Consider the following 27,689-nt stretch of genomic DNA (forward strand, 5'->3'; position numbering starts at 1 on the left):
CAGTAATGTATTGACCAACGTTTCAACAGCAAGCTGTCTTTTATTAGGGGTTCACGTCAAAACACTGCAAGTCACTGGTATATATTTGGTTCCATAATTCCATTGTAATCATGGGTGGCTGTGGCATTATATAATTTGTCATTTACAAATAACAAAATAAAAGCATGAAGGGATATCAAATTAACATATGTTGCCTACAATTGCATCATAAGTAGCTCTCACAATTGTATTGACTTTTTACAATGTTATTTAGGTCTGCTTATCTAAATTACAACAGTGACATGGCACAGGGGTCAGCTGTTGAATTGAAGTATTTAAAAAATATATAACAGTAGGCAGTCATTGGTTGACTGATGTTTCAGTATATGGTGACTGTTTGCAGAACACACACACACACACACACACACACACACACACACAAACAGCTTGAAATTGGTGGCTTCTGGGGCAAGGGCTGACAGAGCTCTGAGCATGTAGTGGTGTCACAGTGACATGGAGACGATAGTATCACTCTACGAGTGTGTTGAAACACTGCAGAGGAATAGAGGAGGAAACAGCATCTTTCCCATCAGGAGCAGAGTGACACAGAGACAGCCAACCCACTGACACACTCGGATGCTCAGTGGTTAACTTGGTTCAGCTTAATTAGTATGAGTGGCCAGGGTCAGAAAAAAAAGAGATGACTGAGATGTAAGTAAAACCAAGTAATCTTCAGTACCTTTACTATTACTGATTCTTATTAGCAGTTCTGATGGCCGTTGTCTTGGTCATTCTGCACAACATTGAATCCTGAGGAGTGTGTGATAATCTGTTACTCAAGTCATATGTCCAAATGCATTCAAAGATCATCAAAATAGGAAGAAGTTGAATTTGACTGAAGTATATTATTATGCTTCTGAAAGTTATGAGTGTATTTTTGCACCAAATTATCCTTGTTTGCCAGGATAGGGCCCTCAGCAGTCAGTCAGTATTAGGTTGCTAAGAGAAGGACAAAAGGATTTGCTTTCATGGAGGACTTGTGAGGATGACCACACAATTTATTTTCATTATTTTTTATTTAACTAGGCAAGTCAGTTAAGAACGAATTCTTATTTACAATGACAGCCAAACCCTAATCCGGACGACGCTGGGCCAATTGTGCACAGCCCTGGGACTCCCAATAACAGCCAGTTGTGATACAGCCTGGAATTGAACCAGGGTCTGTAGTGACACCTCTAGTACTGAGATGCAGTGCCTTAGACTGCTGCGCCATTCAGGAGCCCTAGTGTACCAATCATGAGCCAAATCTATTCGTGTTCTACCCAAAGTTGAAAAAGAAACGTTGTGATCTATTTAATAAACACAAGAGACCAGCAAAATGGATAAAAGAGTGTGTTGGTATAGCAGGAACAGCGGCATCTAGTCGTCAAAACCTGATACTTTCACACTACTTTATGGTAAATAATAATCTCCCATGCATTTCCGAAGCTGCAGCTCTGGCTCTCTGGCACGTTGTCAGTATCTGGCGGACAATTCTCCAAACACCTGTAAGCTTCCCATTCCCAAGTCATGCAGAAGCTGCGCTTTAAGATGTGCCCTAGCTCCTCGTTGTGTGTTCGTCTCTGTGTACGTGCATGTGTCGGTGTATATGTAAGTGAGGTGCAGTGTTTTTTATGGATCAAAAAAAGGCTTAGGTGGTGGGTGTGGCAATGCCCACAGTTGGCTTGTTGTCGCGGCTGCATTTTAGAGGCCCCATCTTGGCGGTGTAACAAAATTTTGCATTTTAAGGCAATCTCCTGCTATTCTACACATTTCTCCTTGGAGCTGAGAGACATTTGTGAAGTTCTAATTCTAATCTAATTTGATACAATTCTACACATTTTGCTGTGGAGCTGAAGGAAATGTTGCAATTTTAAAGATAATTTCCTGCAATTCTATGTATTTTGCCATGGCTAATGCTGTCAGACATAATAACAAAATCAAAACTGCAAAATGTTCTATTTTCCCTGACTGTCTTGCTTTTATTTTGGTGATTGCTAGTTCTCAAAGATGATATTATTAAACAAATATAGGTCCATTATCTTTTCTACATTCTTTATATCTGGTTTTAGTCATTTAAGTCTACACTGTTTGGATTTAGGCAGCCTAAAAAATGCTTAGGCAGCCTGCCCAAGGATTTAAATGGCAGAAAAATCCCTACATTTTGTACCTATTAATAATCTACTGTAATCTTAGTGTGTCACTGACAAACATATATGGATTTGTATGGCTTGTCACATCAGATATCAGTATAGGATCTGTGACTTCAGTGTGACTGAAACTTGATACACCTGTCTCAGCTACTGTAGGTTTTTCTCAACAAGACAATTTATTATTGTTTTCATAGGGCAACATGTTGGTAAGGCTCAAGAAAACAGAACCATACAGAAGTTGTGCTTTCGCTGTTTTGGTTTCACAAATCACAAGCTTTGCACTCGGCATGCATTCCCACTCAAACCTGGCATTGCTAATCGACACCTGTTCAGAATGGCAATGCTACAAAGTTCATATGTCAAATTTTCATCTACTCTTTGAGATTGACCCCGGTCCACTGCCTCTTATAGAGCAGAGTAGAGTGGGAGAGAGGAGCCAAAAAGCCTCCATTGTTATGCAAATTAGGCAGTACTACAAAAGAGGAATTTCCATTTCATATAATTTTTTGCTTTTTGCTTTTGAATGTCAGGGGATTGGTGAAAAGAGATGCAACTTCTCTAGGGATAATGAATCTCTCCCGAGGCTTATCACCCGGGAAACACATGTGGGTGCAATCATGTCCTTGTACTGACCACGTTGTGGTTTGGGTCTGTTTTTACTCCCAACAGCCTTCAATACTACAGTGACTGTACTGTTGGACTTGTTTTGATGACTACCTCCCTGGAAGATAATTTGCTTTTAGAGATATATCATTCCTATCCGAAGGATATTTGCATACAGAGCTGATGTAAAAAACAAACAAAACAATAGTTCAAGCAACGCTCTGAGTTCAAGTTTACCAGATCAACAGAATGCAAATCCACTGACTTCCAGAGACAGTAGGGCTTGTAATAAGGCCCATGTATTTAGTATTGAGTATTTATTTAGGATCTCCATTAGCTGTTGCCAAAAAAATCACAAAAGTAGTGCACGGGGACTTTACTAGTCCTGTATTAGTGGACCTATATAGTCTTCTGTAGCATATCTTTGTTTATTGCATAAATCGTGCATTCATTGGATTGCAATGCAGGTGCGGTAAAATAATCCAGTCCAGTTTAAGGAATTACAGTGTAGGCTAATCCAAGTGTAGGCTACGGCACAATGTAAATAGAGAAGGCTAAAACGTGGTCAGCGGCAGATCAAAATAGTGTTTGGAAGTCTCCCGGTGAAAGGAGGAGTTGTCTATGGTGCTGTCATTCAAGGTCCTTTATTTACCCTGTTCGTAATGAGCAAGTGACGGTTGCATTTTGGATTCTGCTCAGATGGATGAAGCCAGCAGGGAACACATGCAGCATACAGACATCACGGCTACAGACCTACTTAAGATATTACTTGCAGTGGTGTAGTGCCTATTTTGTAGATGAGGGAGCGCACAAAATATGTATGTGACGTCATCATTTCCTCAATCAAAGTTTGTACCAACAGTAGCCTATTGAATAGCCTACCATGGCTCTCAAACCCTGTTCCTGGAGTGCTACCGTCCTGTAGGTGTCATGTATACTCCCTCTCCGGCCTCTAGGTCGTCAGGCGGCTGATTATCCCGCACACCTGTCACCATCGTCTCGCGCACCTGCGCCTCATGACACTCACCTGAACTCCATCACCTCCTTGATTATCTTCCCTATATCTGTCACTCCCCTTGGTTCATTCCTCAGGTGTTATTGACTCTGTTTCATGTCAGTGCGTTGTTTGTGTAACGTGTTTATTTTTTAAATATATTTTTTTTGTTAGTTTTTGACTTCAGTGATGTCATTTACAAAATAGCCCCCAACACTCTACTCAGCAAACTGGATGTAGTCTATCACAGTGCCATCCGTTTTATCACCAAAGCCCCATATACTACCAACCACTGCGACCTGTATGCTCTCATTGGCTGGCCCTCACTACATATCCGTCACCAAACCCACTGGCTCCAGGTCATCTATAAGTCTTTGCTAGGTAAAGCCCCACCTTATCTCAGCTCACTGGTCACCATAGTGAGCTGAGATAAGGTATATAGCACCATAGCAACACCCACCCATAGCACGCGCTCCAGCAGGTACATTGCACTGGTCACCCCCAAAGCCAACACTTGGCCGCCTTTCCTTCCAGTTCTCTGCTGCCAATGACTGGAACGAATTGCAAAAATCACTGAAGCTGGAGTCTTATATCTCCCTCTCTAACTTTAAGCATCAGCTGTCAGAGCAGCTTACAGATCATTGCACCTGTACATAGCCAATCTGTAAATAGCCCACCCAACTACCTCATCCCCATATTGTTATTTATCCCCTTGCTCTTTTGCAAGGGGATAAGTATCACTACTTGCACATCGTCATCTGCACATCTATCACTCCAGTGTTTAATTGCTATATTGTAATTATTTTGCCACTGTGGCCTATTTATTGCCTTACCTCCCTAATCTTATTTCATTTGCACACACTGTATATAGACTTTTCTATTGTATTATTGACTGTTCATTTGTTTATTCCATGTGTAACTCTGGGTTGTTTGTGTCGGACTGCTTTGCTTTATCTTGGCCAGGTCGCAGTTGTAAATGAGAACTTGTTCTCAACTGGCCTATCTGGTTAAATAAAGGTGAAATAAATAAAATGTAAAATGTAATTTTCCTCATTAATCTACATACAATACCTCATAATGAAGACAAAGCGAAAACAGGTTTTTGAAATTTTAGCATTGAAGGTCCCCAAGAACACAGTGGCCTCCATCATTCTTGAATGGAATAAGTCTGGAACCACCAAGACTCTTCCTAGAGCTGGCTGCCCGGTCAAACTGAGCAATCGGGGGAGAAGGGCCTTGGTCGAGGAGTTCCTTGGAGTTCCTTGGTCCAGAGTTCCTCTGTGGAGATGGGAGAACCTTCCAGAAGGACAACCATCTCTGCAGCACTCCACCAATCAGGCCTTTATGGTAGAGTGGCCAGACGGATGCCACTCCTCAGTAAAAGCACATGACAGCCCACTTGGAGTTTGCCAAAAGGCACCTAAAGGACTTTCAGACCATGAGAAACAAGATTGTCTGTTCTAATGAAACCAAGATTGAACTCTTTGGCCTGAATGTCAAGCGTCACGTCCTGAGGAAACCAGACACCAATCATCACCTGGCCAATATCATCCCTACGGTGAAGCATGGTGGTGGCAGAATCATGCTGTGGAGATGTGTTTCAGCGGCAGGGACTGAGAGACTAGTCAGGATCGAGGGAAATATGAACGGAGAAAAGTACAGAGAGATCCTTGATGAAAACCTGCTCAGGAACTCAGACCGGGGCAAACGTTAACCTTCCAACAGGACAGCGACACTAAGCACACAGCCAAGGCAACGCAGGAGTGGCTTTGGGACAAGTCTCTGAATGTCCTTGAGTGGCCCAGTCAGAGGCCGGACTTGAACCCGATCGAACATCTCTGGAGAGACCTGAAAATAGCTGTGCAGCTACACTCCCCATCCAACCTGACAGAGCTTGAGAGAATCTCAAATCAAATTTATTTTTATTGGTAACATACACATGGTTAGCAGATGTTATTCAGAGAGTAGCGAAATGCTTGTGCTTTTAGTTCCGAGGGTGCAGCAATATCTAACAAGTAATATCTAACTATTCCGCAACAAATACCTAATACACACAAGTTTAAGTAAAGGAATGGAATAAGAATATATAAATATGAATACATGGATGAACAATGACAGAGCGGCATAGGCTAAGATGCAATAGATGTTATAGAATGTAGTATATACTGTAGATATGAGATGAGTAATGCAAGATATGTAAACATTATTAAAGTGCCATTATTAATGTGACTAGTGTTCCGCTTATTAAAGTGGCCAATGATTTCAAGTCTGTATGTAGGCAGCATCCTCTCTGTGCTAGTAATGGGTTTAACAGTCTGATGGCCTTGAGATAGAAGCTGTTTTTCAGTCTCTTGGTCCCAGCTCTGATGCACCTGTACTGACCTCGCCTTCTGGATGGTAGCGGGGTGATCAGGCAGTGGCTTGGGTGGTTGTTGTCCTTGATGATCTTTTTGGCCTTCCTGTGACATCGGGTGCTGTAGGTGTCCTGGAGGGCAGGTAGTTTGCATCCGGTGATGCGTTGTGCAGACCGCACCACCCCCTGGAGAGCCCTGCGGTTGTGGGCGGTGCAGTTGCCGTACCAGGAGGTGATACAGCCCAACAGGATGCTCTCAATTGTGCATCTGTAAAAGTTTGAGCGTTTTAGATGACAAGCCAAATTTCTTCAGCCTCCAGAGGTTGAAGAGGCACTGTTGTACCTTCTTCGCCACACTCTCTGTGTGGGTGGACCATTTCAGTTTGTCAGTGATGTGTACGCCAAGGAACTTAACTTTCCACCTTCTCCACTGCGGTCCCACCGATGCTCCCTCTGCTCTTTCCTGAAGTCTACGGTTATCTCCTTTGTTTTGTTGACGTTGAGTGAGAGGTTATTTTCCTGACACCACACTCCGAGAGCCCTCACCTCCTCCCTATAGGCTGTCTCGTCATTGTTGGTAATCAGGCTGTTGTGTCGTCTGCAAACTTGATGATTGAGTTGGAGGCGTGCATGACCTCGCAGTCATGGGTGAACAGGGAGTACAGGAGGGGGCTGAGCACGCACCCTTGTGGGGCCCCAGTGTTGAGGATCAGCGAAGTGGAGATTTTTTTTTCCCTACATTCACCACCTGGGGGCGGCCCGTTAGGAAGTCCAGGACGCAATTGCACAGGGTGTTGTTGAGACCCAGGGCCTCAAGCTTAATGATGAGCTTGGAGAGTACTATGGTATTGAATGCTGAGCTATAGCATAGAAGAAACTGAGAATCTGAGATACTCCCCAAATATAGGTGTACCAAGCTTGTAGCGTTATACCCAAGAAGACTCGAGGCTGCAATCGCTGCCAAAGATGCTTCAACAAAGTTCTGTGTTAAAGGGATATTTGTAAATCTGTGTAATTGTGATTATGTAAATGTGATATTTCCGTTGTTTTCATATATATATATATATATAGTTATTTTTGCTTAGTCATTATGGGCTATTGTGTATAGATTAATGAGGGGGAAAAAACAATTTAATCAATTTTATAATAAGGCTGTAACATAACAAGATGTGGAAAAATTGAAGTGGTCTGAATACTTTCTGAATGCACTGTATATCCTGCATAGTGGCTCTGAGTTTTGGCTCATGTTAATTTTTGGGGGGGGACTATTCAGCTTCAGCTAACCATCATAAAATCTCATTAGAAATAAGGTGATTTTGGTGTAACAGTAATGTAAAGGCCTGCTATGCTGTTCGGTTCTGTTATATAAAATACGAATTCATCGTTATGTGATCTTGCAAGACATTTGATTCAGCATTGATCTAACTTTACTAAACGAGCACCATTGTGAGAAGTGATAATCTTCTATTTTTAATAATAAGTGATAAGTAGGACTATTAAGCGTAGGCAACATATCTTGATAAGTGTTATTTTAAAAGATTGGAGGGCCCTTAGTGGTTTGAAAGGACAGCACTAAATTAACTTTGATTTGATTACTTTGAACACATGGTTACAATATACCTATTAGAGAATAAAGGAAAACCAGGGTGTCACGTTCGTTGAATGGAGGAGACCAAGGCGCAGCGTGATGTGAATTCATTCTTCTATTTATTAATGAAGATCACTGGAAAAACTTACAAAACTAACGTGACACTATAGATCAACAAGTGCAGACACAAGCAACTAACAGACAATAACCCACAATACAAAACAGGCTACCTAAATATGGTTCCCAATCAGAGACAACGCAAAACACCTGTCTCTGATTGAGAACCATATCAGGCCAAACACATAGAAATAGACAAACCAGACATACAACATAGAATGCCCACTCAGATCACACCCTGACCAAACAAAACATAAGACATACAAAGCAAACTATGATCAGGGCGTGACAGTATTCCCCCCCCCCTCAAGGTGCGGACTCCGGCCGCAAACCTAAACCTATAGGGGAGGGTCTGGGTTGGCATCTGTCCGCGGTGGCGGCTCCGGCGCGGGACGTGGACCCCACTCCACCATAGTCATAACCCGCTTTGGTGGCTCCTCTGGAGCGGGGACCCTTGCAGCGGGTCCTGGACTGAAGACCATCCTAGAGGGCGCCACTGGACTGAGGGGCGGCTCCGGACTGAGGGGCGGCTCCGGACTGAGGGGCGGCTCCGGCGGCTCCGGACTGACGGACGGCTCTGGCGGCTCCGGACTGACGGACGGCTCTGGCGGCTCCTGACTGGCGGGTGGCTCCTGACTGGCGGGCGGCTCTGGCGGCTCCGGACTGGCGGGCGGCTCTGGCGGCTCTGGACAGACGGGCGGCTCTGGCCTGCTGAGGCGCACAGTAGGCCTGGTGCGTGGTGCCGGAACTGGTGGTACTGGGCTGGGGAGACACCTCAGGGCGAGTGCGGGGAGCAGGCACAGGACATACTGGGCTGTGGAGGCGTACTGGAGGTCTGGAGTGTAGAACTGACACAACCCGTCCTGGCTGGATGTTTCTACTTGCCCTGCAAATGCAGGGCGCTGGCACAGGACGCACAGGGCTGTGCAGACTCACAGTACGCAGAGCCGGCGCAGGATATCCTGGTCCAAGGAGGTACACTGGAGACCAGGAGCGCTGAGCCGGCACTCTCCTACCTGGCTGGATGCCCATTCTAGCCCGGCCAATGCGAGGAGCTGGAATAGAGCGCACCGGGCTAGAATAGCGCACTGGAGACACCGTGCGCATCTCTGCATAACACGGTGCCTGACCAGTTACACACTCCCCACGGTAAGCACGAGGAGTTGGCTTAGGTCTCCTACCTGACTCAGCCAATCTCCTCGTGTGCCTCCCCCCCAAAAAATCTTGGGGCTGCCTCTCGGGCTTCCATGCTAGCCGCGTACCTTTTATATCGTCTCCGTTCCTCCATTCTCCTGTATCCCTCCTCGCACTGTTCCATTGAATCCCAGGCGGGCTCCGGCACTCTCCCTGGATCGATCGACCAACTCTCTATTTCCTCCCAGGTTGTTTTCCACTCATCCTTCTCCCGGGTCCATTTTTCCACCAAATGCTGTTCCTCCCTTTCACGCTGCTTGGTCCTTGTTTGGTGGGTGATTCTGTCATGTTCGTTGAATGGAGGAGACCAAGGCGCAGCGGGATGTGAATTCATTCTTCTATTTATTAACGAAGAACACTGGAAAAACTTACAAAACGAACGTGACGCTATAGATCAACAAGTGCAGACACAAGCAACTAACATAGACAATAACCCACAACCCACAATACAAAACAGGCTACCTAAATATGGTTCCCAATCAGAGACAACGCAAAACACCTGTCTCTGATTTGAGAACCATATCAGACCAAACACATAGAAATAGACAAACCAGACATACAACATAGAATGCCCACTCAGATCACACCCTGACCAAACAAAACATAAAACATACAAAGCAAACTATGGTCAGGGCGTGACACAGGGGTTGAACCATCAATTCATATAATTTATTTGCGTAGATTGAATCATCAAATCAATTGACCAAGTAGTGAACATAAATAATTTCTACATAGAATTGGCCCATTTCAAATCCTGACGGGCTCTTCGTCTCAACCAAAAGTCAATATAGGCTAAGGATTCCAAGCAGGGCTACAGCAACTTCCAGAGAGGGTCAGGCTCTTGGGCTTTACAGGGGCATTTACATTTTAGTAATTTAGCAGATGCTTTTTTCCAGAGCGACTTACAATTGAAGTCGGAAGTTTACATACACCTTAGCCAAATACATTTAAACTCAGTTTCACAATTCCTGACATTTAATCCTAGTAAAAATTCCCTGTCTAGGTCAGTTAGGATCACCACTTTATTTTAAGAACGTGAAATGTCAGAATAATAGTAGAGAATTATTTATTTCAGCTTTTATTTCTTTCATCACATTCCCAGTGGGTCAGAAGTTTACATACACTCAATTAGTATTTGGTAGCATTGCCTTAAACAATTTAAACTTGGGTCAAACGTTTCGGGTAGCCTTTCACACGCTTCCCACAAAAAGTTGGGTGAATTTTGGCCAATTTCCTCCTGACAGAGCTGGTGTAACTGAGTCAGGTTTGTAGGCCTCCTTGCTCGCACACGCTTTTTCAGTACTGACCACACATTTTCTATATGATTGAGGTCAGGGCTTTGTGATGGCCACTCCAATACCTTGACTTTGTTGTCCTTAAGCCATTTTGCCACAACTTTGGAAGTGTGCTTGGGGTCATTGTCCATTTGGAAGACCCATTTGCGACCAAGCTTTAACTTCCTGACTGATGTCTTGAGATGTAGCTTCAATATATCCACATAATTTTCCTCCCTCATGAAGCCATCTATTTTGTGAAGTGCACCAGTCCCTCCTGCAGCAAAGCACTCCCACAACATGATGCTGCCACCCCTGTGCTTCACGGTTGGGATGGTGTTCTTCGGCTTGCAAGCCTCCCCTTTCTCTTCCAAACATAACGATGGTCATTATGGCCAAACAGTTCTAGTTTTGTTTCATCAGACCAGAGGACATTTCTCCAAAAAGTACGATCTTTGTCCCCATGTGCAATTGCAAACCGTAGCTTTTTTTATGGCGCAGTGGCTTCTTCCTTGCTGAGCAGCCTTTCAGGTTATGTCGATATAGGACTCGTTTTACTGTGGATATAGATACTTTTGTACCTGTTTCCTCCAGCATTTTCACAAGGTCCTTTGCTGTTGTTCTGGGATTGATTTGCACTTTTCGCACCAAAGTACGTTCATCTCTAGGTGACAGAATGCATCTCCTTCCTGAGTGGTATGACGGATGCGTGGTCCCATGGTGTTTATACTTGCGTACTATTGTTTGTACAGATGAACGTGGTACCTTCAGGCGTTTGGAAATTGCTCCCAAGGCTGTAACCAGACTTGTGGAGGTCTACAATTTTCTGAGGTCTTGGCTGATTTCTTTTGATTTCCCCATGATGTCAAGCAAAGAGTTTGAAGGTAGGCAATACAGTGAATTATAAGTGAAATAATCTGTCTGTAAACAATTGTTGGAAAAATGTAATGTGTCATGCACAAAGTAGATGTCCTAACCGACTTGCCAAAACTATATTTTGTTAACAAGACATTTGTGGAGTGGTTGAAAAATGAGTTTATGACTCCAACCTCGGTGTATGTAAACTTCTGACTTCATCTGTACATGAGCATTTAGGGTTAAGTGCCTTGCTCAAGTGCACATGGACAGATTTTCACCTAGTCGGCCCGGGGATTCAAAACAGTGACCTTTCGGTTACTGGCCCAACGCTGTTAACCGCTAGGCTACCTGTCGCCCCTGTGGCCACGGGTTTGGGAGAACAGTGTCGCTATAAGCAAGTGGTCACATATCGTCCTGTGTTCCACCGCACAAGAGCAGGTCGGTGGAGTTTTATCAAGAAAGACAGGTGAAATGTTTTAAATGTTCTTATGTTGTCAGGCCTCCAATAGGCCTCTGCAGTGCACACATGTAGCCTACAGTTCCTCATCATTTGCCAGACAGAAGACAGAGAAGAAACCTACATTTAGCTTCCTCTATGCTGCTGTAGCCTACATATTTATTTAGTTTGTCATGCTATCGTTTTTCATGGAATTTTTGTGGTAATTAAATATAATTTATTTAGAATTGATCAGAATAAATGTTCTGTGTATTCTCAAATTGAGGGAGCGCCACTCCATCGCGCTCCCCGGGCACTACACACCTGATTACTTGTGAAGCTAAGGCAGCTTCAATAAAATAACATTTTGGGGGAGGGATTATTTGTCGTACCACATTGCAGCACCCTCACCCCCAAACTACTTACCGTTATGGCAGCTACTCTTCCTTGGGTCCAAAGAGGATTAAAACAATACATCATACAAGACACTATTACATTATTACTCTATTAATTCAAATTTGCAATATAAAATGTACAATATTACAATATGACAGTATTACAATATTACTGTGTGTCTCCTGTCTGTCTGTCTGTCTCTGTGGGCGGGCAGGCGTATGCGTGTGTGTGTCTCCACAGTCCGCATGTGATGTGGATGGAGTTTTAGGCTGTAACTTAGTTCTGCTAATGCTAACCCATCATGTCAGAGGGGAGCTCACGTCTCTGGGCTCGTCTCGGTCTGTGAGTCAGGCAGGAGAAAGTTGGCCTGTCCCTTCCTTTTTGTTGGCACAGCCTCTCGTTGGAGCGAGGAGCAGAGATCATGCCCAATGCCACTCTCTTCTCAACATCGATCAGTGAGTGAAACCCTACAGGGGAAAGGTTGGAGAGTGTAGTCTAATGGTCTGGAGTAGAAATTGTGCACCAATATTGAATTTTAAAAGCCCGTTTTATTAAATGAAGTCCCTTTAATATAAACCACATGGGCTGCATTTACACAGGCAAGTCTGATATATTTTTTTACTAATTGGTATTTTGACCAAACAGATCAGCTCTGAGAAGGTTCTGATGTGAAAAGTTCTGATGTGATTGGTCAAATTCAATAAATCCGATTTTTTTTAGTTTTTTTTGTATGAATTAAGACTTGCTAAAATGCCAAAAATCTGCAAATTTGACATGTCACCCTTTTCTGTCTTCTAGGAAGATTTTAACCCACCACCCCAAACATTTCCCCAAGTTTTCACCATCATTGTAAAGCCCTAGTTATTTTGACAAAGTAATTTCTGAAGATTATTATTTATTTAATGTGATTAATTTACGTTTGTTCCTCAGGTCAACCCTGTTACGTGAACGGATCTCTTGTTTTAATATAGTGAAACTCTAATTTTAAAAAAACTTTTCAGTAGACACATTGAACATTTATTAGTCAAATCATAGTGTTAAAGCAGGTGAGCTGGTTCTACTATTTTTGGCCATTTTCAGTTTTTTTTTTCTTCTGGTGGAAAACTGAGTGTGTCAAGTATAACACGTCAGCACTGTTACCCATAGATAGATAGGCAGGATTTTTTTTAAATTTACAATTTAATGTTTTTGTGACGCTTGCATTCAATTGCCCCTCCCTGTTGCCTCCATTCCCCCTATCATAAAGGAATTTATGGCTGATTTAAGATACAATTGTCAACCCTGTTACTTTATTTGGCACTTAATTGGCACTAAGTGAAAACATGTTTTTTATGCTCTTTACGCTCTTTATAACAGAATGTTTTAATTAGGTGAAATATATATTTTTAATTTAAAAAAAAAAATCAATTACACTACCCAAAAAGCACTATATTTGTGGAATGTTTGTAGCTCTGTAACATCATATACCATTGTGTTAAAAGCAAATAGTATTAACAGCCTCATCAAGGTGAACACCCACTGGGCACACACTGGTTGAATCAACGTTGGTTCCACGTCATTTTAATGAAATTTCATTGAAACAATGTGGAATAGACGTTGAATTGACATCTGGGTCCAGTGGGCATATACTGTAGGTGTGAACACCACACTTTTGTGTCTCATCTCTTTAGTAAAGAGAGAGAATTTGACATGCCCAGTAATATGAAATGTAAAGTCACATTCTGCTAAAAGTGTCCACTCTTACATATAATACAATTACTGGAACTCTCACTCATAGGTTTTTGCACAAATATTCACTTTCACATACACACAAAAATAACTGCTGTTATCTTTCATTTAAAATCTGTAGAAACTATGAGAATAGAAAGGTTCAGAACTTTTGTGAAACATCACAGCACAGTTGAAAAATATATGGCAATAGAAATGGATGGTGTTAAGAGATAGATGGGAGGGGTTGAGTGGAGCTGAAGGGTGGGACTAAAAACAACAAGATAACTAATGCAAAATATACTGTGCCCGTAAAATGTATATGGGTTCAGAACTTGTGAAACAACACAGTTAGAAATATATGGCAAATATAAATCAAACTGGATGGTCTTCAGAGATAGATGGGAGGGGTTGATGGTAGCTGAAGGATTACTATTGTAAAATTGTAAAATACTATTATAAAATACATTGTGTCCTTAAAATGTATATATTATGTATAAGCTGGGAGTAGAAGCCTACATTTTGGGGAGGGTTAGGGGAAAATAATAAACGAAAATATATATTTTAAAAATACATTCTATATATATATATATATATATATGTGTGTGTGTGTGTGTATAGTTATTTTTTTTGTAAACATATATCTGCTGTCCTACCATCCACACACACAAAACACTGTACCACTGCTGGGTGGTGTATGCATACTAACACACAAACACACACAGTCGTAACATTTCCTTGTTGTGTGGCCGAGGCTGACTAACTGCTGTGACAGTGACTGCAGGGCAGGGGATTGGCTCCAGCTAGGTCACCTGACCAAGTAGCCATGGAAACCCCATGAGGAGAAGAGGAGCATGAAGAAGCCCTGTTATAAAATAATTTGAGATTTTCTGCTTGCTTGTGGTCAGTCAAGCTTGCAGAAATATGAGGGGGGAGGAGAGAGAGAGAGAGAGGTTAAGCAGGGCACAAAGCATTCACCATGTAGCACAATCAACTTCCATGAAAACTTGATTCTACCATAGTGTCTTGATCAGATTGTTTTCACAGTGTATATTGGGCTAGTTATGTCACTAACTCACTTTTAAGTACAGTATTGGATATCTGAGATTGTCCTCTTTTAAGACTAAATGGGTATAAATAAGAGGACTATGAACAAAAAGGAACTAATTGAAAATGGAGGCTCACCATGATCCAGATCATTTAAAGGCAGAAAAATCGCTTTTCCAAAACAGATCCGTTTGTAGCTTTCTACATTGGGCATTTTGTCTTTGATTAAGCGCAAGCGTAAATGTGATTACGTTTATTCTCCCTGTTGTCTCTGACAGTTTTTGAAAGACGGTTGCCGTTATATTTTGTAACTAGCTAGCGTAAAATTTCTCATGTTACCACACTGACGGACCACGTAGGAGGAAACTGTGCATTGTAGATAATGCTTCCACTCGAGTGGAGGAGAAGGGATATTTTTATCACACACACAGACACAGACACAGTATCACTGGAGACAGGCACAGCATGGAAACACGTGTGGGGGGAAAGCCCTTGATAGGCAGTATTGTTTGTACTTTCTTCAGAGGCTATGCTTTATCATCACATACCCATATAGACACTTAAGTGTGTTACAGTGCTGTAACAGTAGGCGAGAGGTGCTGGAGCAAGGATCGTGTCCCTGTTTAGTTCGTCTAACCCCAGTGGTAATAATGTTGTAATAGCTGGCTTCCTGGCTCTCAGGGTGGTTGTGTTGACCCTTTATATGACTATTGTAATGATGGTTCAAAACATTTAATGGGCTGCAGACATGGTCCTCTCTTTCCCTCTCCTCTTGATAAAGACTGTCCCAGATTTCTGCAGTTGTAAGAGAGAAAATTTCAGGCTTTTGGTTCCCCAAGTGGGTACTTCATGCTGTGACGCCTACGTCTTGAATAGAGCAGGTGGATAGCAGCGTCTACGGTGCCTGAGGGAACATAAGTGTTGCTGATGAATGCTGTGCTGAGGCTCCTCAGTGAAACTGACTCAATACACAGTGTCCTTAGCATGATCTCCATCTTTACTCTGCACTTGATCCCTCTCCATCTACCACTTCCTTGTTTGCCAACCCCCACACTCCTTCTTACGCTCACTCGTTCTCACCATTTCACTCTCACTTCTCCTTGTTTTCTATTTTCTCCCTTGCTTTCGTTCTTCATTCTCGTTGAGTCCATCCCAGCTCTCATCCCAGCCCTCATTATAATTTATGTATCTCATGTATGTTTTCATGGGGGTGAGGGATGTACCTTGTGTGTATGGGTAACTAACTGTGGTGATCTGTGAGGATAGAATTTCCTCTAGAAGGACAAAAAACATAATCATTCCCCAGCCCTTGTCCTAGCGTCATCCTAGCTTTTTCCCCAGTGTTCTCCTAGTCTCCATCCTAGCCCTCATCCCAGCTTCTCTCCCAGGCCTCATCCCTCCCCCAGGAGCCCAGCTGGGAGAGGCAGATAAACACACGGGTGCAGGGCTTAGCACACACTCCCCTTCACAATGCCATGCTCTCCTGTTCAAAGGCCTCCACCATAAACAAAAGGGGTAAACAACTGAAATCATAGGGAATGGAGGCAGCTGCAGGAAAGTGAGGGAGGGAGGGGAAAGGAGTGGGCTTGGAAGGTTTTTACCATAATGTGATGTTGGAATTGCGCTCTCTCTGTCTCTCCCTCTCTCAATTGTGTTTGTGTGTGTAAATGTGAAATGCGTGTAAGTTTGTGCGTGCATGTTGCAATTCATAAGCCCCTTATCCCTCTCAACCAAAACAGTGTGATGTGAGCGTTAAATGCAATATCATACTTAAAAGCACTGAATATATTTGCTTACGCCCTCCTGCTATGTTTCTTTGTGCTTGAGATTAGGAAATGAGAAGAGACTGACAGTATACTTGGGGTAATGGGGTGTTAAGAGAAGGGAGAGACCCTGACCCAGTATAGTGTAGCTGTGCTCTGGAATGGCCTCTCCTAGCCTAGCATCCTGCTCTGCTCTGCTGGACACAGTCTGTGCTCCACTGATGCCATGCCACCCCAGGGAGAATCCAGAATGCTTCACAGCAGCTAGCACACATATGGGGTCACTGTACTGTCATGGAGTGGACAGCGAGCAGGGCTGCCGTGGACAGGACAGCGAGCAGGGCTGCCGTGGACAGGACAGCGAGCAGGGCTGCGGTGGACAGGACCGAGAGCAGGGCTGCCGTGGACAGGACCGAGAGCAGGGCTGCCGTGGACAGGACCGAGAGCAGGGCTGCCGTGGACAGGACCGAGAGCAGGGCTGCCGTGGACAGGACCGAGAGCAGGGCTGCCGTGGACAGGACCGAGAGCAGGGCTGCCATGGAGCAGGGCTATGGGATGGCCTGATTGGAGCTTTACCTTTATCCAGCTTTGATTCATTAAGGACAGGTTTGTGGAATTTGGATGTCTTTTTTCATGATCCTAGTAATTGTGATTGGGTGATTGTGGTTCACTCACTCGCGCACACACGCATACACACACACACACACACATACATACATATATACACGCACACACGCACACGTGTGAGAGGTTGATGTCAGGACAACAACCTCTCCCTCAATGTGAGCAAGACAAAGGAGCTGATTGTGGACTATAGGAAAAGGAGGGCCGAACAGACCCCATTAACATCGACAGGGCTGAGAGTGGAGCGGGTTGAGAGTTTCAAGTTTCTTGGTGTCCACATCACCAACGAACTATCATGGTCCAAACACACCAAGACAGTTGTGAAGAGGGCATGACAACACCTGTTCCCCCTCAGGAGACTGGCATGGGTCCCCAGATCCTCAAAAAGTTCTACATTTGCACCATCGAGAGCATCCTGACCGGTTGCATCACCGCCTGGTATTGCAAATGCTCGGCATATGATGACCGTAAGACGCTGCAGAGGGTAGTGCGTACGGCCCAGTACATCACTGGGGCCAAGCTTCCTGACATCCAGGACCTATATACTAGGCGTTGTCAGAGGAAGGCCCAAAAAATAGTCAGACTCCAGTCACAGATTGATCTCTCTGCTACTGCACAGCAAACGGTACCGGAGTGCCAAGTGTCATGACGTTGCCTGTTTAGGTACATAAATCCCATCCCCCGCTCCCTGCCACTCCCTGCCTCCCCCTTTCCTCCTTCAACCCATGCTGTGGTCACAGAGAGACGTTGTAAATTCCTGAGAATCTCCTCATGGCCAAGCAGTATTAGAGAGAGGGTAAACTTTCAGGACAAAGGGTTTTCTTCCACCTCACAGAACTTGAGGTACGAACAGATTTCATGTTCCGGAAAAAGTATAAAAGATCGGTGGAGATTCCAGCTATTAACATGTCCGTTTGTCACAACTCGGGAAACTCATGGGAGACTGTGTGGCTACATTACCATACCGCTGTTTATATAATAACCTCAGATATGAGGTTTACATCTAATTGTTGTATAAAATGAATGAGTGAGTATGATACTGTTTGTATAATTGTGTAATATGATTTTGGACTGTTTAATGAAGAAAAATACGAATCCCTTTTGATTTGAACTAAATCCGAGGACCCGCCCCAGAGCCCAGTTGGGTCAGACATCCTGGGACAGCCTCTTTCGGCAATTCCTAATAAAAACCCAACTTGAGAAATTATCACCAGACCATGTTTTTTCTCCATAGGAAGAGATCGAAGGTTGAATACCATTGCTGAATCTGTTAACCATACCACGTGGTTAAACTCTTAGACGAATAAGAACAAGTCTTTGATATTGACTACTAGTCTGCAGCTAGGAATTCGGTATCATTGAACGCGAAGAACGACAACCGCCGAAACATCCATTCTATAACGAATGTCACTCTGAACTATCCACAATAACCAAGACAGAGACAGACGAAACTCTCCAACAGAAACGAACTTTTCTCCAGCGATCAAGACGACACACTGAGTGTAAATATATATATATATATATTGATTGCAATTGTTCCCGAATGAGTGAGCGTTCATGTGTAAAGGATTAGCATGTCAATTGTTATAATTATGAACTCTGTAGTGACTTCTTAGTCGACCCCCAATTTTCCCTTTGTCTAACAAGCCGCCATGCCGGTTCAGCCCACTAGGGCATATCTCTCCTATCATTTCATGTAACCATTTTAAGTTTGTTTGTTTGTTTATGCATTTCTGTGAATTACTTAGTTAGTAATAAATAAATAATTTAAGACAATTGATGTATGGATGACTCATAGTGAAGACTGGGTTCGTGCAGATAACCAACAATTTACGACGTTTGGAATGAGACTAACGTGAGGTAAAATAAATAAATCATTAATCAGAAGACTATTGATCAGATATGAAAATATCTGAAAGGTTATATTGGGAAATTATAACTTTGTAATCTGAATACTTTCCCTGGTGCCCCAAATTCATAGTTAATTAGTTACGTTATTAATCAGTTGAGGCGTAATCCCTAATTACAGAGAATCTTTGATAAAAACTATAAGTCTTCAATTTAATGACAGCAAAGACACGACACAAGTCTAGGACCAAAAAGCTCCTTAACAGCTTCTACCCCCAAGCCATAAGGCTGCTGGACAATTAATCAAATATGTGGACAACTACAAATACCTAGGTGTCTGGTTAGACTGTAAACTCTCCTTCCAGACTCACATTAAGCATCTCCAATCCAAAATTAAATCTAGAATTGGCTTCCTATTTCGCAACAAAGCCTTCACTCATGCTGCCAAACATACCCTCGTAAAACTGACTATCCTACCAATCCTTGACTTCGGCGATGTCATTTACAAAATAGCCTCCAACACTCTACTCAGCAAACTGGATGTAGTCTATCACAGTGCCATCCGTTTTGTCACCAAAGCCCCATATACTACCCACCACTGCGACCTGTATGCTCTCGTTGGCTGACCCTCACTACATATTCGCCACCAAACCCACTGGCTCCAGGTCATCTATAAGTCTTTGCTAGGTAAAGCCCCACCTTATCTCAGCTCACTGGTCACCATAGCTGCTATTGCAGTAATCATCATCAATCAGGACTCTACATTACAGAGTAATGACACAAACAACATTGGCAATGAATTTATGTCTAGCACAATTACAGCAGCCATGAAGGTTTTAAATTATATCACTGAAGCCCTTGACAAAAAACAGCACTGTGTCTCACTTTTTATTGATCTCTCTAAGGCTTTTGATACAGTTGATCATGCTATACTAAGGCAGAGATTGTTGAGTGTAGGTCTTTCGGAGCATGCAGTTGCATGGTTTGCTAACTATCTGTCTGATAGAACTCAGTGCACTCAATTTGATGGGCTTATGTCTGTTAAATTGTCTGTCCTGAATGGTGTGCCCCAAGGCTCTCTACTTGGTCCTCTCTTATTCACTATTTATATAAATGATTTAGACAAAAATGTCAAATGCACAACTTCATTTTTATGCTGATGATACTGTTATTTACTGTTGTGCCTCGTCTCTCACAAAAGCTTTCCAGAACTTGCAAACTGCTTTTTATACTGTTCAACATACCTTGTGTCAATTGAAGCTTATCCTCAAAACTGACAAAACTAAACTAATGGTGTTTTCTAATGCAAGAAATAGACCTCTGAACCTTTCACCTATTACTACCTGTCAGGGCAAGGAGATTGAGGTTGTAACCTCATATAAATATCTTGGAATTCTAATTGATGACGGCCTCTCTTTTAAATTGCATATTCAACAACTTACAAAAACATTTAAGCTGAAATTGGGATTTTATTTTAGGAATCAGGCCTGTTTTTCTTTTGAAGCCAGAAGGAGGCTAGTATCAGCTACATTTATGCCTTTACTAGACTATGGGGTTATTTTATATATGAATGCTTCCGCTCAGTGTTTGAGATCAATTGACATTCTTTACCATGGCACTTTGAGATTTATTTTAACCTGTTTGGGCGGCAGCCCGACACCGGTACACGTATGACAACATCCAGCTCAAGTGCAGGGCGCGAAATTCTAAAGATATTTTTTTTAAATATTTAACTTTCACACATTAACAAGTCCAATACAGCATATGAAAGGTACACATCTTGTGAATCAAGCCAACGTGTCCGATTTTTAAAATGTTTTACAGGGAAGACAAAATATGTAAATCTATTAGCTAACCACGTTAGCAAAAGACACCACTTTTCTAACTCCATCAGTTTCTTACTCCATCACTAGCTATCACAAATTCGACCAAATAAAGAAATAAATAGCCACTAACCAAGAAAAAACTTCATCAGATGACAGTCTGATAACATATTTATGTATAGCATATGTTTTGTTCGAAAAATTTGCATATTTCAGGTATAAATCATAGTTCACATTTCAGCTACAATCAGAAATTGCACCGAAAGCAGCCATAATATTTACAGACACCAACGTCAAATACCTAATTACTCATCATAAAACATTTCAGAAAAATACATAGTGTGCAGCAATTGAAAGACAGGCATCTTGTGATTCCAGACAATATTTCCGATTTATTCAATGTTTTACAGCGAAAACAAAATGTAGCGCTATATTAGCGTAGCCACAATAGCCAGAAACACTTGGGCGCCCACGACCAGTTCACATGCACGACAGATATTAGAAATAGCATTATAAAATGTTTCTTACTTTTGGTGATCTTTCGTCAGAATGTTGGACAAGGTGTTCTTTGTCCAGAAAAGTCGTTGTTTTGAACTGGAACGGCAAATTCCCCTCTTCATTTAGCATGGGCACTTGCCAAGTGCTACATATATCTCCAACGTAAACGGATCACGGCAAAACTCCCGAAAAAAATTCAATAATCTGATTAAACTATATTGAAAAAACATACTTTACGATGATATGGACACATGTATCAAAAAAAAATCTAAGACGGAGAAGTTATTCGTTCATAACAACAGCTAAAAAGAAGCCAAATCCATGTCCCCTTTGCGCGCTCCAGAAACCGGAAGTGGACGGTCACGTCAAAGAAAGAGCTTTTATTCCACCTTAGACCAAGATAAACACAAAAAAAATTCTCTCACCACCTCTTGACCAACCAGGGGAAGGTGTATGAAATGTACGTAGGCTCTTACGTCTTATGCCCATGTATAGGCAAGAAGTTGAACAGAGCATCGATTTCTGACTTGATCTTGGCCAGGACGCTCTTGAAAAAGAGATTTTAAATCTCAATGAGCCCTTCCTGGTTAAAAATAAAAATAAAAATAGCAACACCCACCTGTAGCACGCGCTCCAGCAGGTATATTTTACTGGTCATCCCCAAAGCCAACACTTCCTTTGGCCGCCTTTCCTTCCAGTTCTCTGCTGCCAATGATTGGAACGAATTGCAAAAATCACTGAAGCTGGAGTCTTATATCTCCCTCTCTAACTTTAATCATCAGCTCTCAGAGCAGCTTATCGATCACTGTACCTGTACACAGCCAATCTGTAAATAGCACACCCAACTACCTCATCCCCATATTGTTATTTATCCCCTTGCTCTTTTGCAAGGGGATAAGTATCACTACTTGCACATCGTCATCTGCACATCTATCACTCCAGTGTTAACTTCTCTAGGATAGGGGGCAACATTTTCACGTTTGGATGAAAAGCATACCCAAATTCAACTGCCAGCTACTCATCCCCAGAAGATAAGATATGCATATTGTTAGTATATTTGCTTAGAAAACACTCTGAAGTTTCTAAAACTGTTTGAATCATGTCTGTGAGTATAACAGAACTTATTTAGCATGCGAAACCCCGAGGACAAACCATTCAGATTTTGTTTTGTTTTCAGGTCACTCTCTTTTCAATGGATTTTCATTGGGAATACAGATTTCTAATTGACCTTCTTGCAGTTCCTACCGCTTCCACTGGATGTCAACAGTCTTTAGAAATGAGTTGAGGGTTTTTCCTTTGTGTAATGAAGAAGTACGGCCGTTTTGAATCAGGGTCACTTGAAGTGTCCTGTTAGAGGCGCGTGACCAGAAAGCATGCTACAGATTGTTTTAATCCTGTATCCGTCTTCAATTTTATCGATTATTTACGTTAAAAAATACCTAAAGTTGTATTATAAAAGTAGTTTGAAATGTTTTGGCAAAGTTTACAGGTAACTTTTGAGATATTTTGTAGTCATGTTTCACGAATTGGAACCTGTGTTTTTCTGGATCAAACGCGCCAAATAAATGGACATTTTGGATATATATCGACGGAATTAATCGAACAAAAGGACCATTTGTGATGTTTATGGGACATATTGGAGTGCCAACAACATAAGCTTGTCAAAGGTAAGGCATGAATTATATTTTTATTTCTGCGTTTTGTGTCACGCCTGCAGGGTTGAAATATGCTTATCTCTCTTTGTTTACAATGGTGCTAACTCCGATAATAGCATCGTTTGCTTTCGCCAAAAAGCCTATTTGAATTCTGACATGTTGGCTGCATTTTCTCTGGCTTTTGGCCAAGTGAGACAGTAGCGTCCCGCCTAAACTCAGTTTTTTGGATATAAATATGAACTTTACCGAACAAAACATACATGTATTGTGTAACATGAAGTCCTATGAGTGTCATCTGATGAAGATCATCAAAGGTTAGTGATTAAATGTAACTCTTTTTCTGCTTTTTGTTACTCCTCTCTTTGGCTGGAAAAATGGCTGTGTTTTTCTGTGGCTATGTACTGAGCTAACATAATCGCAAGGTGTGCTTTCGCCGTAAATGCTTTTTGAAATCAGACACTTTGGCTGGATTAACGAGAAGTTTATCTTTAAAATGGTGTATAATACTTGTATGTTTGAGGAATTTTAATTATGAGATTTCTGTTGTTTTGAATTTGGCGCCCTGCAATTTCACTGGCTGTTGGTTAGGTGGGACGCTACCGTCCCACATATCCCAGAGAAGTTCATGCTAAATTGTGATTATTTTACCTATTTATTGCCTTACCTCCCTACTCTTCTACATTTGCACACACTGTACATAGATTTTTCTATTGTGTTATTGACTGTACATTTGTTTATCCCATGTGTAACTCTGTTGTTTTTGTCGCACTGCTTTGCTTTATCTTGGCCAGGTCGCAGTTGTAAATGAGAACTTGTTCTCAACTGGCCTACCTGGTTAAATAAAGGTAAAATAAAATAAATATAGCCTCATTCTTGTTATGTAATTTTCTTGTGTTACTCTTTGATTGTATATATATTTTTTTAACTTTTATTTTATTTTGTAAATATTTTCTTAACTCTATTTCTTGAACCGCATTGTTGGTTAAGGGCTTGTAAGTAAGCATTTCACGGTAAGGTCTACACCTGTTGTATTCGGCGGATGTGACAAATAAAATGTGATTTGATTTGACATGCACACACACACTGTGGATATATATGAAGCAGTAGTAGCTGGATGGCTATGAGCAGCTCAGTTAATTAAAGAAGGAGATGAGATTGGGCTGTCTCAGGCAGCGGCCTAACCAGGAACACATTACAATTCTATTAAACACTTCCCACACTGGAAACCCTACTGAACTGTCCAGTGTACCTACTATGCCTCCAACTACCTTTCCTCAATGTCCATTTACCACCACAAGGTGCACAGATCACCTGATAATAATGGCTTTGGTAGTGTACAGTATATGAGATGTTCAGTTATTATACATCAGTTCAAGCATGCATTTTTACTCTCGTTTGTAACAGTTTTTAATGCCTCATTTAGGATTATTAAAGCGAAATGTCCTGATGAATCTGATACAGATCTCTTGCACAAGCCACTCTACAATTGTTTTTTAGCCAGAAGAGATGCAGTATATGACAGAAGTGGTTTCTCCATGGATGTGTGTATCTTCAATGAAAGTGAATATTAAAAATCCAGGGGAAGTGTATGTGACATTGACATGAAATTAAAATTAATGGTAACATGGATGTATTAATTGACCAATTTGATTTCCCAAAGTTATGTATGTCCTAGATATGTCTTCATTCCTAAATAATAATGTAAAAAATATGCCATCATTTGGCTTGATGACAGCGTTAAGAGTGTGCAACGCTGTCATCAAGGCGAAGGGTGGATACTTTGAAAAATATATTTTGATTTGTTTAATACTTTTTTGGTTACTACATGATTCCATATGTGTTATTCATGGTTTTGATGCCTTCACTATTATTCTACAATATAGAAAATAGTAAAAATAAAGAAAAACCCTTGAATTAATAGGTGTGTCCAAACTTTTGACTGTTACTGTATGTGTGTATATTTGTGTGCATGTTTGCACTTGTGCATGTATATATGTGACTCATATTCTGTAGGTGTGCACGTGTAAATCAATGTTGACGCTCGTACCCAGATGAATGTGTGAGGTCAAGCTGCATACCAAATTGAATTAGCCTCTCCAGGAGTTGAACGCCATTGAAATCAAACTTTAACCTCGCCTCCTTTTGGTAAACTGGCATTCCAGCTGCCTGTAATGGCAGACTGGAGCTGCATACTACGTAGGTGTCAGCTCTGATTATGGTGATCATGGTTTTGAGGAGCCTGCAGGCAAAGAGCTTTATATGGAAAATGGGCTTGGAGAAACCAAGATAGAGAAGAGGAAATGGTGTGTGCTGCTGAGAGGCATGGAGAGGGACTTGTAGCGGAAGTACTGCTGCTTCTCTTTTTACCTCTTGGGGGGACTCTACCTTTGTCTTGGAGAAATAAAGTATGTTTCCCTTCCAGTTAGTCAACTTCGGTACAACATACCATGGGGGAAGTTGCACATTTACAACTTCGGTTGAAGGATCTATAATCACGCCTGACAAGGCCAATGAAATCCGTGCCTCACTGGAAGCCCTGCCTTCCACAGGTGATAAGAGTAAGGCTTGGAGTCATTTCTTCAATTATTCCACCACATTTGTATGAAGATGAACGATTCACGCTATTAAAACAAAGAATTGGAACACGAGACTCTTACGTTGCACCAACTTAACTGTCCCTTAGTGGTAGAGCATGCACACCCCCTGGACGTTGTTTGCTGAAGTTTGAATGGTTCTCAGAAATGTCCTAATCACAAATGTAGTTATTGTTCTGGCTATAGCAATAAGCCTGGCTATAGCAATAAGTAAGATGGTTAATGAGACCAAAACGATGAAGGCTAAGAAGATGGGTTGCCCCAATGAATTAAAAGATACTCACATTGGTTGTCTTGTACAGTGCCTTAAAGTATTCATGCCCCTTGACTTATTCCACATTTTGTTGTGTTACAGCCTGATTTCAAAATTGATGAAAACATTTTTTTTTATTATTACTACACACAATACTCTACAAATACCAAGTCAAAACATGTTTTTAGAAATTTTTGAAAATGTATTGAAATTGAAATACAGAAATATCTCATTTACATAAGTATTCACACCCTTGAGTCAATACTTTGTAGAAGCACCTTTTGGCTGCGATTACAGAGTCTTTCTGGGTAAGTCTAAGCGCTTTCCACACCTGGATTGTGCAACATTTCCCATTTTTATTCTTTTTAAAATTCTCAATTTCTGTCAAATTGGTTGTTGAGCATTGCTAGACAACCATTTTCAGGTCTTGCCATAGATTTTTAAGTAGATTTAAGTCAAAACTCAGCCACTCAGGAACATTTACTGTCTTCTTGGTAAGCAATTCCAGTGTAGATTTGGCCTTGTGTTTTAGGTTATTGTCCTGCTGAAAGGGTCTGGTGGAAAGAAGACTGAACCGGGTTTCCTCTAGGATTTTGCCTGTGCTTAGCTCCATTCTGTTTCTTTTTTATTCTGAAATACTCTGCAGTCCTTAATGATTACAAACATAGCCATAACATGATACTCAGTAATGTGTTGTATTGGATTTGCCACAAACATAACCCTTTGTATTTAGGACAAAAAGTTAAGCACTTTGCCAAATGTTTTGCAGTATTACTTTAGTGCCTTATTGCGAACAGGATGCATGTTTTGGAACATTTATATTCTGTACAGGCTTCCTTCTTTTCACTCTGTCAATTAAGTTAGTATTGTGGAGTAACTATAATGTTGTTGATCCATCCTCAGTTTTCTCCTATCACAGCTATTAAACTCTGTATCTGTTTTAAAGTCACCATTGGCCTCATGGTGAAATCCCTGAGCGGTTTCCTTCCTCTCCGGCAACTGAGTTAGGAAGGAGGCCTGTATCTTTGTAGTGACTAGGTGTATTGATACACCTAGTCACTATGTGAAGTGAAAAAGAGCTCCTATAGGACGGGGGCACAAATAATAATATAATAATAATCAATAATTTTGCTCTTTATTTAACAATCTTACGTATAAAACCTTATTTGTTCATCGAAAATTGTGAATAACTCACCACAGGTTAATGAGAATGGTGTGCTTGAAAGGATGCACATAACTCTGCAATGTTGGGTTGTATTGGAGAGAGTCTGTCTTAAATAATTTTCCACACACAGTCTGTGCCTGTATTTAGTTTTCATGCTAGTGAGGGCCAAGAATCCACTTTCACATAGGTACGTGGTTGCAAAGGGCATCAGTGTTTTAACAGCGTGATTTGCCAATGCAGGATACTCTGAGCGCAGCCCAATCCAGAAATCTGTCAGTGGCTTCTGATTTAAATTCAATTTTCACAGAACCGCATGTTGCAATTTCGATGAGGCTCTCTTGTTCAGATATCGGTAAGTGGACTGGAGGCAGGGGCATGAAAGGGATAACGAATCCAGTTGTTTGTGTGATCCGTTTTGGGTACCTGCTTAATTGTGCACCCAACTCACACAGGTGCTTCGCTATATCACATTTGACATTGTCCGTAAGCTTGAGTTCATTTGCACACACAAAAATCATACAATGATGGAAAGACCTGTGTGTTGTCCTTATTAATGCAGACAGAGAAGAGCTCCAACTTCTTAATCATAGCCTCAATTTTGTCCCGCACATTGAATATAGTTGTGGAGAGTCCCTGTAATCCTAGATTCAGATCATTCAGGCGAGAAAATACATCACCCAGATAGGCCAGTCATGTGAGAAACTCGTCATCATGCAAGCGGTCAGACA

At 41.8% G+C, this 27,689-nt stretch overlaps 1 protein-coding gene across 1 annotated transcript in view; it reads left to right on the top strand.

The window, feature by feature from the left end:
* Window positions 1-27,689, top strand: part of synpr (synaptoporin) — a 45,025-nt gene that overhangs the window by 1,017 nt on the left and 16,319 nt on the right. The window lies entirely within an intron of this gene.

Source organism: Salvelinus namaycush, chromosome 2 (genome assembly GCF_016432855.1).
Source record: "Salvelinus namaycush isolate Seneca chromosome 2, SaNama_1.0, whole genome shotgun sequence".
NCBI lineage: Eukaryota > Metazoa > Chordata > Actinopteri > Salmoniformes > Salmonidae > Salvelinus > Salvelinus namaycush.